Consider the following 14,245-nt stretch of genomic DNA (forward strand, 5'->3'; position numbering starts at 1 on the left):
TGGGCGAGGCTGTCCCTGACGTGGGTGACCAGCAGCCTCGTGGGGAAGGGGATGCTGAGCACAGGCTGAGAAGAGGACGTGAAGGGCGGGAGGGCGGGGGGCCGGAGGCTTCCGGCAGGAGAGAGCCTGGTGTGCGGCGGAATGGCCAGGCAGCAGGCAGCAGGTGGCGGGCACAGGGAGAGGGGGGGCAGCCAGAGAAGAATGAGGGCCAGACAGCATGGGGCCATGGTGACCATTTGAAAAGGGCTCTGGCTTTACTCTGGATGAGAGAAACTTTGGAGATTCTGCAGTGGAGAACTTGATCTGACCTCCGTGTGTAAAAATGATCACTTCGGCCGCTATGTTCCTCATCCAGGAGCTTTACATCTGCCTTTCTATGAAAAAACAAAACTGGACCATCCTCCCCAGCAGTGGTGACAATCTGCCAACCGCAGCTACTGTGTGGTGGCAGACCTGGAGGACTGACGACATGCGCGAAACCTAGCCGGGTGCCTGGGCTCTCGCAGGGGCTCCGAGGAGCGGCCGGGTCCTGCTCCCTCCTGGAGCAGCCGGAGAATCAGTGGGCTGAATTGCTCCAGCACTAGTGGAAGTGGGGTTCTTGTGACATCTTGAGAAAAGGAATTTTCTAAGACTCGCACGGGAGAATGAAATGTGGTAAAAAGCTGCATTTGCATGGAGTCATATCCCTCGGGTTGCAAAGTCCCAGGTCCCTTAGGCCAGTCCTGGGGGACATGCAGCTGGGGTTTCAGCAGAGCTAGAAGCAGGGACAGTGTCCAGAGTTTCCGTTCAGTGGCGAAGTTGAGTCTGGCACAGCCTCAGGCTAGATTCAGTCTATCAGCCCGCTGTGTGGTCCCACGCGCCATGAGCCATGTGGGCGAATGCAGGGGAGAGCGGCCCCTGCAACAAAGAGCCAGGAACATGGGCAAGCAAGGGAGTCAGCCAAGGGCAAGAGCTTCCTTTGTTTAGGAATTTAAATGTCTCAGATTTCGTGCCCTTGCAGTGGCCACACCTATTCTGGCCAACTACCTGTTTCCATGTGTGACTGACAGGTAAGCATCTTCCCACATCACCCAGGCCTTACTGGGCATGCGTCTAAACTGCCTTTGTCCAGCCCCTTCCCCCATCGATCTGCAGGGAATAGAACTGCAGCTTTCTGGCAAAGCTGTGCAAATGGCATGTCTATATTATTCTGCCTTCCCCTTGCTCCTTTCCTGTTATTTAATAACTGGGTTATTATAACGGTATCACTTGGACCCCATTTTGCCCTCCTTATGATGGGGGTGAGACTCTAACCCGATTCTCCCATAGACGGCTAAGCAACATCGAGGAGAGCAAAGTTTCCATGACAGCAACGTTACCCAGCCAGCTGATAGGACCATCCTGATGGACAGGGTCAGGAGCTTCATGTAAGTGTCAAACTAAAACCTGCCCGTTCTTACCGTAATGGACCATGCATGACTTCCCTCCCCTGAGTCCCCACTTTCTTATTTTTTAATTACATCCACAGAAAGTATTTATCTTTAATTGGAAGTTTTTGCCTTTTGATCACCTTCACTTTTTTCCCCTATTTCCCATCCCCCACCTCTGACAACCACCAGTATGCTCGGTTTTTTTAAAAAAGTATTTTTTCTTTATTGATTTGAGAGAGAGAGAGGAAGGGAGAGGGAGAGAGAGATTGAAACATCCATGAGAGAGAAGATTGATTGGCCGCCTCCTGCATGTGCCCCACTGGGGATTGGGTCCACAACCTGGGCATGTGCCCTGACCAGGAATCGAACCAGTGACCTCTTGGTGCATGGGTCAACACTCAACCACGGAGCCACACTGGCTGGGCCAATATGCTCTGTTTCGTAGATTCAACATATAAGTGAGATTATACAGTATTTGCCTTTCTTTGTCTAAATTATTTCACTTAGCACAGGGCTCTCCAGGTTTATCAGTGTTGTCACAAATAGCAGTATGTCCTTCTTTTTCATGATTGAATAATATTCCATTGTGCATAAAGCCCACATTTTCCTTATCCATTCATCCGTGATTTGGCACTTAGATTGTTTCCATGTCCTAACTACTGTAAATAATGCTGAAAGGAACAGGGGAGTACAGATATCTCTGAGGTGGTGATTTCGTTTCCTTTAGATGTATGCCCAGGAGTGGGATTGCTGGATCTTATGGTAATTCGATTTTTAAATGTTTGAGGAACTTCCATGCTGTTCTGCATAGTGGCTACACTAAATTGCAGTCCCGTTGACAGTGCTCAGCAATCTCTTTCACTAATACTTAACTCTTGTCTTTTTGATAATAGCCATTCTAACAGGTGTGAGGTGATGTCTCATTGCAGTTTTGATCTGCATTTCCCTGATTTGTGATATTGAACGCATTTCCATGGACCTGTTGGCTGGCCATTTGTATGCCTTCTTTGGGAAAATGGCCATTCAGCCCATTTTTAAATCAGATTGTTGTTTTCTTATTGAGTTATATATTTTGGAAATTAACCCCTTGTTAGATATATACTTTTCCAATATTTCCTCCCGTTTCATACGTTGCCTGCGCGTGTTGTTGGTTTCCTTTACTGTGCAGACGCTGTAGAGTTCGCTGCAGTCCCACTTACTTCACTCTCATTGCCTTTCTTTTGGTTTCAAATCTGAAAAATCCTGCCAACACCTACATCAAGGAGCCTACCCGCTCTATTTTCTTCTAGGAGTTTTACAAGGTTTCGGTCTGTAATCCATTTTGAGTAGATTTTTGTCTATGGAGTAAGATAGGGGCCCGGTTTCATTCTTTTGCATGTTGCTGGCCAGTTTTCCCCACACCATGTATTGAAACGACCATCCTTTCCCTTCTATATTCTTGCCTCCTGTGTTGTAAGTTAACTGACCATTTATGACCCTGTTACGTTCTGAAGAGAGCGTGAGTATCGTCGGCATCAGAAGCCAGGACCCCCCCCTCCACGAAGCAAAGGGGCTGCCGGAACCGGCGTGTGAGCAGAGCTCCCTTCCTCTGCCAGCCGAGCTCATGCGTCCCCCTCCCTCACAGTCACGGTCCACCAACCTGCTGTGGAAGCGGTGGCAATCTGGGAAGACAAGGGAAATGCATCCAAACAGAAAGATCGCCTGTACTCTGCTGCACAGTGAACAGAACCGGCCTTCAGAAAAGCTTGCGATCAAACCTAAAAATTCCTTTATAAGTCCAATTGTGAAAAGAACATTAGAATATTATTCTACAAAGTCTGGGCCCAAGGACAGAAAAACGGAACTACCCTTCTCCCAAACAACAGAGCGAAATGACAGCCAGTCCTTCCTGAATCTTAATGTCATTCCAGATGAGAACACAGACTGCCAGGAGGACAGGTCCGCGGCAACCACAGATTTATGAGCAACTGTGGTGCTAAACACTTATGAGCCGGGAAAGTTACGGCAGGTCCATCGTTCTGTAAAGTCACGCCGGCGGCAGCGCTGAGAACCGCCCACGAGATGCTCCGCGAGGCCCACGTTGCTGGCTGTGGCTTGAACACACCTCTATTTTATCATTTACAATTTCCTTCCAAACTGAGGTCATCTAGTGATTTCGAATACAAAGCCACTGAAGATGAAGGGTGTCCTCCTTCTCGTTTCCCATGTACTCACTGGATATATTTTTATATATGAGCAAAACACTGAGGCATAGAAAGAATCAAAGCTGAAAGAATCGTTTTCGATAAACACAGATGGAGGACACCGGGCATTCCCTTATGTGTGTACTAACTGTACACCTATTATTACATGGCTGCCATCATGATGCTAAATAATAGGAAGGAGAAGGAGGAGGAGGAGGAGGAGGAGAAAGAGGGGGAGGAGGTAGGAGGAAGGAGGAAAGTAGGAGGGGAGGAGGGGAAGGGGAGGAGGAGGAAGAGGAAGAGGAGGAAGAAGAAGGAGGAGGAGGAGGAGGGAGGAGGAGGAGGAGGAAGAGGAGGAAGAGGAAGGAGGAGGAGGAGGAGGAGGAGGAGGAGGGAGGAGGAGAGGGAGGAGGGAGGAGGGGGGGAGGGGGAGGAGGAAAAGAGGAAGAGGGGGGAGAAGGGAGGAGGGGGGAGGAGAAAGGAGGAGGAGGAAGAGGAAGAGGAGGAGGAAGAAGAAGAAGGAGGGGGAGAAGGGAGGAGGGGGAGGGGGAGGAGAAAGGAGGAGGAGGAAGAGGAAGAGGAGGAGGAAGAAGAAGAAGGAGGAGGGGGAAGAGGGAGGAGGAGGGGGAGGGAGGAAGAGGGAGGGAAGGAGGGAGGAAGAGGAGGAGGAAGAGGAGGAGGAAGAAGAAGGAGAAGGAGGAGGAAGAGGGAGGAGGAGGAGGAGGAGGAGGAGGAGAAACTACAGTTGCCCCACAGGCCACTATTCAGACACAGTCACTTCTGATGTGGGGAACTTTGCTGACCCAGACAGTTCTCTTTTTCCTTTTCATCGAGGCATAATTCACATACCGTAAGGTAGTTTTTTTGTTTTTAATCAACAGTACTGAGATTTCACTTCCTCACAATGATGTTTGTGTTCATACAGGTACTTTGTGGTATCTACAATGTATAAAGTGGGTTCATCCTAAATACCACATATACCCAGCCCCACCTCCCCACCCTGCCACTGCCCCATTACGGCCCCTATCCCCATGTCTGCACTACGCCCAGCTGGTCTCCTCCCCTCTAGATCCGCTCCCCAGCCCACTCCCACACTGTCACTGCCCCATTCCGGCCCCTATCCCCATGTCTGCACTACGCCCAGCTGGTCTCCTCCCCTCTAGATCCGCTCCCCAGCCCACTCCCACACTGTCCCCTGTGGTCTTCTTTAACTCACAAGTCAGTCATTCCCGGCACCCAGGGCTGCCCTGCGCCCTCTGCGTCTACCCTGCTGTTCTGTCTTCGCACCTGAGGATCTGCTCCTTCACATGGTCTCCTCTTCCACCACACCTCTGATGGCCCAGGAAAACACACTTTTGCAATAGGATCACTTTCTCTGCACACAGCTTCGTTAGACAATCTTATAAACGTTCGTTTCAACGGTGATCTCTTAGAAAGTGGGATGGAGTCTCTTCTGGTTGGGATCCATCACCCTTTCTTTACAAGGAATGTGGCACATAGCAAATAGTCAACAAAGACATTTGTTAACATTAATCTCTTCTCCGAACTTTATGGAGAAATAATTGAGAAATATAATTGTATATATTTCAAGTATACAACATGACAATGTAATATGCATACACATTGTGGAATAATTACTAAGATTAATATAATTAAAACACCCCTCATTTCACATAGTTACTCTTTTATGTATGTGTGTGTGTGTGTGTTAACAATGTTTAGAATCCACTAGCAACTTTCAAGTATGTAAGACCACATTAATAAATATGGTCACCACATATTAGATTCTCAGAATGTAGCCTTCTTATAACTGAAGTTTGTACCATTTGACCTAAATCTCCCTATTCCCGCCCCCCACCCCCAGCTCTTGGTAACCATTATTCTATTCTGTTTCTATGAGCTTTTTTTTTTTTTTTTTAAATTTCACATATATAAGTAATACCATATAGTACTTGTCTTTCTCTGTTTAGCTTATATCACTTAGCATAATGCCCTCCAGTTTCATCCATATTGTCATGAATGGCAGGATTTCCTTCTTTCTCGAGGCTGAATAATATTCCATAACCACATCTTCTTTATCCATTAATATGTTGGTGGACACTTAGGTTGTTTCCATATCTCGGCTACTGTAAATAATGCTGAAATGAACAGGGGCATAGAGGTATCTCTTCGATATCTTGTTTCCATTTCCTTTGCCTGTATTCCCAGAAGAGGAATTGCTGGATCATATGCTAATTCTACTTTTAATTTCTTCAGGACCCTCCACACTGTTTTCCTTAGTGGCTGCACCAGTTCACACTTCTACCAACAGTGCGTGAGGGTTCCCTTTTCTCCACATCCTTGCCAGCATTTGTTATTTCTTGTCTTTCGGATAATAGACACCCAGCTAGATGAGAGGTGATGGCTCGTGGTGACTTAGATTTCCATTGCCCGGATGAGTGGTTGTTTAGCACCTTTTAATGTACCTGCTGGCCATCTGTGTACCTTCTTTTTAAAAATGTCCATTTAGGTTGTTTGCCCATTTTTAAATCTATTATTATTAGTAGTATTGTTATTATTATTTGCTGAGTTGTATGAGTTCTTTGTGTATTGTGGATATTAACCCCTTATCAGAGGTATGATTTCCATTCAGTGGGTTGCCTTTTCATTTTGTTGATGGTTTCCTTTGATCTGAAGAAGTTTTTTAGTTTGCCATAGTTTCACTTGTTTTTGCTTTTGTTGCCGTTGCTTTTGGTTTCAAATCCAAAAAAATCATTGCCACTGATGTCAAGGAACCTACCCCTATGTTTTTTTTGCAGGGGTTTTATGGTTTCAGGTCTTCTGTTCAAGTCTTTAATCCAATTTGAGTTGATTTTTGTGCATGGTTTAAAATAGGGGTCTAGTTTCATTCTTTTGAATGTGGCTGTAGTTTTCCCAACACCACCTATTAAAGATACTATTCTTTCCCCATTGTATGGTCTTGGCCTTTTTGCCATAAAGTAATTAACCATATATGCATGAGTGGCTGTTTTTGTACTGATATCATAATACTTTCATTACTAGAGCTTTGTAATATACCTTGAAATCAGAGAGCATTATGCCCACATCTTTATTCTTTCTCAAGAATGCTTTGGCGGCCCTGGCCGGTTTGGCTCAGTGGTTAGAGCATCAGTCCACGGACCAGAGTCCCAGGTTCGGTTCCCGCTAAGGGCATGTACCTCGGTTGCAGTTTGTCCCCGGCCCCATTTGGGGTCATGTGGGTGGCAGCCAGTTGATGTGTCTCTCTCACATCAATGTTTCCCTCTCTCTCTCTTCCTCCCTCTCTCCCTCCCACTATATCTGAAGATAGATGCAAAAATATCCTTGGGTGAGGATAAAAAAATAAAATAAAATAAATGCTTTGGCTATTTGGGGGTCTTTTTGTCATTCCATACAAATTTTATAAAATGTCCTATTTCTGAGAAAAATGCCATTGAATTTTGATAGGGATGACACTAAATTTGTAGTTCACTTTGGGTTTTATGGACATCTTTACAATATTAATTCTTCCAATCCATGAGCATCTAATATCTTTCCATGTATTTGTGTCCTCTTTAATTTCTTGTATCAACGTCTCATGGTTTTCAGTGCACAGGCCTTTCATATCCTTAAATTTATTCATAAGTATTTTATTGGTTTTGATGGTATTGTAAACGGAACTGCTTTCTTAATTTCTCTTTGGATAGTTCACTGTTAAGTGTATGAAAAAGCGACTGATTTTTGGATGTTGGTTTTGTATCCTGTAACTTAACTAAATTCATTCACTAGTTCTAACAGTTTCTTGGTGGTGTCTTTATGGTTTTCTATATGCTGTATAAGATCACATCATCTGGAAACAGATCATTATACTTCTTCCTTTGACTCGGATGCCTTTTCTTTGTGTTTGTTGTTGCTGTTGCCTAGTTACTATGGCTAGGACTTCCAGGGCTAAGTTAAGTAGAAGTGGCAAGAGTGGAAATCCTTGTCTTGTTCTTCATCTTAAAGAAAATTTGCCTTTTAACTTTTTACCATCAAGTACCATGTCTACTGTGGGCTTGTCATCCATGGCCTTTACTATGTCAAGGTACATTCCTTCTCTACTTAATATTTTTAGAGTTTTTATTCATGAGAGGATATTGAATTTTGTTAAGTATTTTTGCATCTATTAAAATGATCATATGATTTTTATCCTTCGCTCTGTTAATGCGATGTATCACGTTTCCTGATTTGCACATGTTAAGTCAGCCTTGCATTCCAGAGATGAATCCACGTGATCACAGAACATGATCCTTTCAATGTGCTCGTGAATTCAGTTTGCTGATGTTTTGTTGAGGATTTTGGCACCTACATTCATTGGGAACATTGGCCTGTATTTTCTTTCCTTACAGTGCCCATCTTTACAACTGCACTGTGTAGCCCTGGTGGGTTTGGATCAGCGGTTAGAGCACTGGCTGGGGCTGGCAGACAGAGAGTCTTGGGTTTGCTTCTGGTCCTCAGGTGAAGATTAACAACAACAACAACAATTATTTCTGCTCCTCAAGTCAGTTGATCTGAAGCAGTGCTGACCTACGCCCTGCTTTCCTTTCTAACTTAACGCAAAGGGGCCACCGGGACTCAGAAGTCATCTCTAGGTGCTGCCAGTGCTGATAAAGACCCCATGTCTGAGCGGCAGCTGAGGGCCCACATAGCAGTTAGGAGTGGCTGGCTCTCTTCCCACATGACACAATGTATCTGTCAAAGTTGGAACACGTTGAAACTATGAACTCGGACAGTTCCTTGAATTGTTTGGATTCAGAGACACTTGAAGGAACTAAAAATAACTTCTCAGGGAGAGAAATGTGTCGGGCATTTTTCCCTTTGGAAGGAGCTCTATTCATTCTATCTCATGATTCCTGGGAAACAGTGTCTCTGCTTCGAGTCCCAGGGGAGCCAGTGTCATCAGACAGTGGAGGTCATTGTCCCGTGTCCTTTGAGACCCCGTCCAGGGTCTGTGCTTCCTTGACATTAATTGAGAAGTGCCAAAAGGAGTGCAGGGATGCACTGTCGGGGGACACTGGAGCCTCAGAGGGACAGTGATGCAGGGCTGAGCAAACAGGGACCGCGATGCAGGGCTGAGCAAACAGGGACCATGATGCAGGGCTGAGCAAACAGGGACCGCGACGCAGGGCTGAGCAAACAGGGACCGCGACGCAGGGCTGAGCAAACAGGGACCGCGACGCAGGGCTCAGCAAACAGGGACCGCGATGCAGGGCTGAGCAAACAGGGACCGCGACGCAGGGCTGAGCAAACAGGGACCATGATGCAGGGCTGAGCAAACAGGGACCATGATGCAGGGCTGAGCAAACAGGGACCGCGACGCAGGGCTGAGCAAACAGGGACCGTGAAGCAGGGCTGGGCAAACAGGGACCGCGACGCAGGGCTGAGCAAACAGGGACCGCGACGCAGGGCTGGGCAAACAGGGACCGCGATGCAGGGCTGAGCAAACAGGGACCGCGATGCAGGGCTGAGCAAACAGGAGGTGAAGTTGTTGCTACGAGGACGAGAGCCAAGAGAGGCTCAGGATGGGGAGGGGGCCTGGGATTTGAACTTATTTCACTGAATAGGACATTCAACAATGGTTTCCCCACTAGAATGTGAGCTTTTGCACTAATCACCCCATGCAAGTTGACAAGGGATAGATATTGTGATTTCCATCTTTTTAGTTATCAAGTATTGGTAGAATAACTTACTCAAAAACCACACAAAGACTGTAAGAGAGCCAGTATATGAAGCTGAGTTTCCACATGCTGGCAGCAGCTTAGGCTGGCTTCGGTCTCGTGAAAAAATGTGGACTTGGAGCTGGACAATGTGGGTGCGGGGACCAACTACGTCACTCAAGAGCTGGAGTCATCTGTGTGTAAAATGGAGATCATAATAATTCCATCCTTCCAGCTACAGGGCTTTGTTTTGTTTTTGTTAATCCTCACCTGAGGATATTTTTCCATTGATTTTTCGATAGAGTGGAAGGGAGGGAGGGAGAGAGGAACATTGATGTTGAAGAGACATATCAATCGATTGCCCCCCGCACAACCCCGGCTGCGGCCAGGGATGGAATCTGCAACCCTTTGGTCTGCAAGAACGCTCTAACCGCTAAGCCAAACTGGTCAGGGCAAAAGAGTAGAAATACTGATCAGTGCAATGAGCTTCCATTCTGAAAAGAAAAAATTTCATATAATAACATTAAAGAAAAGTCTGGACTTGAGAGTAAAAACACGTCACAAATCTACACCAGCATCTTCGTGAGCATTTCGGCCTCAGCCTGGGTTTCAAAACAAACCTGTTGCCAGGACTTTCAAAGAATTCTATTACAGAAAGTGAAAAACACCAGTGAAAGATGAAGTCTGGAGAAAAAGTCACTCAGCTCTGAACAGCTGTTTATGAATTGTTCTCATCGAAATGATGCACGAGAAGGAAAATTACAGAGCTGAGGCCCAAAAGGGGTCATACAGACGGGAAAGGATCAATCACGAAGTCAAATCAATGGCTGGTTCTGTCTCTGAAGCCAGTGGGCGAACTGGAAGATGATGGTAATAACAGCATCCTTTCTGGCCCAGCAGGAGACAGAAGAGACCCGTCTGTGTGGACTCCACCTGCAGGGGGATGAGCCTCGCCCTCCAGTTGGGGGAGTTATTCTCTAGAGACCAGTTTTATTATGCTCGGGATGTGTGTCGCACATGCTGCCTGACTGTCCCCAGTCCGGACTCACTGGATACAAATGGAGCTGTGGGACAGACACCGGGGAGGGTAACCGTCGGCGCAGAGATTCGGAAGCAAACGGCACGAGGAGCGTGAGCTGCCGGCAGAGCCTGCATCAGCCAGGGGAAGGGGACCAGGGGAAGGTAGGCAGACGTACACCCACAGGTGTAGTCACATATATGTACACACACACACATACACACTGTGCAAGCCTGCAGCATGGAGACTCTCCGGTAGGAGCTGATGCTGTCATCTTGGGGAAGAATTTCTTCTTTCTCGGGGAAGCCTTGGTTTTGCTCTAAGGCAGTGGCTCTCAACCTTCCTAATGCCGGGACCCTTTAATACAGGTCCTCATGCTGTGTGCGGGCGGACCTGCCTGGAGACGGAGAGAGGAGCCGTGTCTGGTTCCTAAGACCATCAGAATGGTTTTCCAGTGGTCTTAGGTGACCCCTGTGAAAGGGTCGTTCGGCCCCCAAAGGGGTCACGACCCACAGGTTGAGAACCGCTGCTTTAGAAGAAAAGGAATCCCTTCCTCTGCAGGTTCCTCTGGCCCATTAGCTGAATCACTCCATTATGTGCATCTCTGACCGGCTCCTTTCTGTGGCTCACAGACATCAGCAAGGGACCCATGGCCTCAGACCCCACCGCTCTGCCCTTAAGGTGGTTCTGTTGCCCTGTGTGGAAGTGCAATGAGTAACCTAACCTTTTTTTCTCCCACGCTGAACCCAAAAGAAGTCTTCCGGATTGAAAAAATAAAATCAGTAAAGAAAACAGGTTGCCATTTGATGACTTTAATTTGCTGAGCGACCGTCAAAGGTCTCATGTGAAGCGTAGTCCTCGCGGTGTAAGTCCGGTAGCAGATAGCCACACGCTGCCCGGCCTGGAAGACGGGGTGCGCTCCAGCCAAGAAAACCTGGGGAACAGCTGCCTCGGGGGGCAGTGTTCTTGTGGATACAGCACAGCACTCGACGTCCCAGTGTTTATATTCTTCAGTAGAGTAGGTAGAAATGAAAACATTTAGATTAAACAGTTCTCCTATCACTTTAGGAGATACAGAATTAATGTGAGATCTGCTCCTGTTGACAGCAGTCATGTGTTGCTTGGCAACCCCAAGTGTTTCTGGAGTTTAATTGCAAACAACGGGAGCAGCTACCCATTTTTAAACCAATGAAGCTGCTCAGGAAGCCGCATGTGACGCCTATCACTCACCCAAAGCTCACACGTAGGATCTCGATGGGTAAGATGCGCCCACTGCCGCGTGCTACCCGCGTGTCCCACTGGCCTACGAGCTGGCCCATGTCATCTGAATGACATCCTGGCCACTGGCTCTAGGTCTCTATTTCCTTCATAGTTACTATGTCAATGGCTCTCACCAGATCCCTTTTAGTTTTTGATTGTGGTAAAATACACAGAACATAAAATTTACCATCTTCACCATTTTTAAGTCTGGACTAAGCACCTTCACACTGTCCTGCAGTCGTCACCACCTTCCACCCTCAGAACTCTTCTCATCTGGAAACACTAAAACTGTCCTCATTAAACACCAACTCCCCGATCCCCTCCTCCAGGCCCCAGCGACCACTATTCTGTTCCGTCTCTATGACACTGTCTTCTCCAGTACCTCAAATATGTGGAATCACAGTATTTGTCCTTCCTGTCTAACGTATTTCATTTATTGCAATGTTCTCAACGTTCATCCATGCTATAAAATATTGCAGAAGTTCCTTCCTTTTTAAGGCTGAATAATATTCCATTATACATGCACAACACATTTTGCTTATCCATTTGGGCTGTTTCCACCTTTTGGCTATTATGAATAATGCTGCTATGAATACGGGTATACAAAGATCTCTTCGAGTCCACGCTTTCAACTCGTTGGGGTGTATCCTCAGAAGCAGAACTGCTGGATCATATGGGAATCCTGTTTAACTGTTTGAGGAACCTCCACACTGTCTTCCACAGCATCTGCACCCACTTACACCTCCCCCCCCCCCCGCAGCGCACAGGGTCCCAATTTCTCCACGTCCTCACCCACACTTATTATTTTCTGTTTTTTTTTAAACAGTTGCCAACCTAATGGGTATAAAGGACAACCAGATTTTATATATGCTTTATTTTTTTCATATCTCTACTTCTGCAGGTATTATACTGTATTGTAATATTTTACATTAAATAGAACATCTGTTTCCTTCTCCACTGACCTTTGACAAACTGCCTTCATGGCAGGACCCAAGTTTTCTTCATCCTGAATACCCCTCACTCAAAACAGAGAGCCAGCAACATGCTGGTCCCGAATGTGTTTCCTGAGTCCCTGTCCCTCCCTCGCTCCCGGGACGCCATGGCTGTGAGTAGCCAGGTGACAGTAGACGGAGGAAGACCCTGAATGCCAGGCTAGGATCTGACCCCATAACAAGGGAGAGAAACTACTTGCTCTTTCTGCAGGACACTATAATCATCGCCATGGTGACTGGGGGCACCTGGAGGCCTGACATCTTTCACCTGGCAGACACCCTGGGGTGGGCGCAGGCCTGTCGGAAGAGGTGGCAGCCTAGGCAATGAGGCGGGGGTCCAGGAGGGGCTGTGGCCACGCTCTCAGGACACTATGGCTTTATTCTCTGCGGAAATCCCCAGTTTAACACAGAGGGGCTCAATTCATGGTTCAGAAAATTGTACTTTGCACATTTTTATGTTCTAAACATTAAAAGCAAAAATACCAATGTGTTAACAAATGACAATAAAACTTCAACATGAGAAGAAAAATTAATATGAAAATAGAAATCAAGAAAACAATGTATTACAGAGTAAGCTATCCATGAAAAGTGAAAATATGAAATTAGTAAATTATATAAACAAGAAATAATAATTGTTAAGTATAAGCACAGTGAAAGGAACCTAAAGTGATACTTATTAAAATGAGACTAAATCAATGAATACTGATTGAAAACTCAAATAAAATATTTCAGGTATTGATGATATTAATATAAAATAGGAGGTTTTTTACAACTAAACCATACAAAGATCAAGAATATGCCTGCATAGTGTTGTGACTCGTTTTATGCTTCCAACTCTTTATGGTTCTCTTATCTTAAACAAGTATCCATAAGATCTCAGTATCCTCAGTACAAAAGGAAGGAAAGAAGAAAGGAAGGAAGGAAGAGAGAGAGGGAGGGAAGGAGGGAGAGAGGAGGGAGAGAGGAGGGAGAGAGGGAGTCATTCCATGGACTGAGAGGTCCCAGTTTGATTCCCGGTCAGAGCACATGCCTAGGTTGCAGGCTCGATCCCCAGTGTGGGGCGTGCACGAGGCAGCTGATAAATGTTTCTCTCTCACATCCATGTTTCTAGCTCTCTCTCCCTTCCTCTTCCTCTAAAAAAATCAATGAAAACATTTTTTTTTAAATAAGGAAGGAAGACTGAGAACAGATATTTGTTTATTCACTCATTCATCAAGATATAGTTGAGTCTCCTCCACTTATATATATACAATACCTTGTTTTAAAAGAATTTGTGGTGCCCTGGCTGGTTTGGCTCAGCAGTTGGAGTGTCTAACTGAGGGTCATGGGTTTGATTTCTGATCAAGGGCACATGCCTGGCTTTCAAGTTTAATCCCCTGCCCCAGTTGGGGTCATGCAGAAGGCAACCAACCAAAATTCTCCTCACAATGCTCTCTCACATCAATGTTTATTTCTCTCTTTTTCTTTCCCTCCCTCCATTCCACTCTATCTAAAAATCAATGGGGCCCTGTCCAGTTTGGCTCAGCGGTTAGAGCGTCGGCCTGCGGTCCGGAGAGACCCGGGTTCGGTTCCCGCTAAGGGCACGTACTTCGGTTGCAGTTTGTCCCCGGCCCTGGTTGGTCGTGCGGGTGGCAGCCACTCGATGTGTCCCTTCACGTCGATGTTTCTCTCTCTCTCTCCCTTCCTCTCT

The 14,245-nt window shown here is 46.4% G+C and overlaps 1 protein-coding gene across 3 annotated transcripts in view; it reads right to left on the reverse strand.

The window, feature by feature from the left end:
• The window catches only part of MTUS2 (microtubule associated scaffold protein 2), a 389,435-nt gene that overhangs the window by 302,320 nt on the left and 72,870 nt on the right, over positions 1–14,245 (reverse strand). The gene's annotated exons all lie outside the window — the stretch shown is intronic.

Source organism: Molossus molossus, unplaced genomic scaffold (genome assembly GCF_014108415.1).
Source record: "Molossus molossus isolate mMolMol1 unplaced genomic scaffold, mMolMol1.p scaffold_m16_p_10, whole genome shotgun sequence".
NCBI classification, from domain to species: domain Eukaryota; kingdom Metazoa; phylum Chordata; class Mammalia; order Chiroptera; family Molossidae; genus Molossus; species Molossus molossus.